This window comes from Emiliania huxleyi (genome assembly GCF_000372725.1).
Source record: "Emiliania huxleyi CCMP1516 unplaced genomic scaffold EMIHUscaffold_83, whole genome shotgun sequence".
Classification (NCBI taxonomy): domain Eukaryota; phylum Haptophyta; order Isochrysidales; family Noelaerhabdaceae; genus Emiliania; species Emiliania huxleyi.
The window spans coordinates 379,907-380,599 of NW_005195801.1; positions in this window are offsets into that span (position 1 = coordinate 379,907).

Below are 693 nucleotides of genomic sequence, written 5' to 3' on the forward strand. Positions count from 1 at the left end.
CATGCCGATTTAACGCAGTCATTGTGGCAATGTCACGGTATGTGCGGAGGTTGCGCGGGCTGGTGCAGCCGAAGTTGACGCTCTTGTGAAGATAAACCTTCCCCCCCCCTCCTCCGCAAGGCGCGAGACACACTCTCTCGCAGCGGCGCCGCGCGGCGCGCGATGGACCACTAGCACTACGGTACGAGTACGAGCTACGACGCACTGTGGAATCATCCTCAGTCCCCACCACCCTGCCCTCACGCCACCCAACCCGTCCGGCTGCTGCCATACTGGGACGTGAGTGCAATATTTGTGCTGCCCTCGCCATCCGACGCGTGTGCTCCGCTCCCTGCAGGCGAGGATCGCCGTCGCACACCAACACGCTTCGTCCGGGAGGCGCGCGGCGCGACCCGCGTTGCGAGAGCGTCGGCGGAGCCCGCGTGCCGGCCCTCTGACTCTGGGACCGCCGCCGGGGCCGAGAGGGCGCAGATTCGGCCCCCCAGGGTCAAAGAGGGCGGTTCTGACACCGCCAAGCGGTGCTTTCGTGGACCCCACGAGCTCGCGTTCATCCCTTCAAAAATATTTATTTACCCGCAGTTCGCCTCAAGTGGTGGCACCTGTGGCAGGCAGGGCTCCCGGTGTGGCGAAAATTTGAATGAAGGAAACCCAATTCCCCAACAAATGGGATCGAGTAATGACACACGAGAGTGG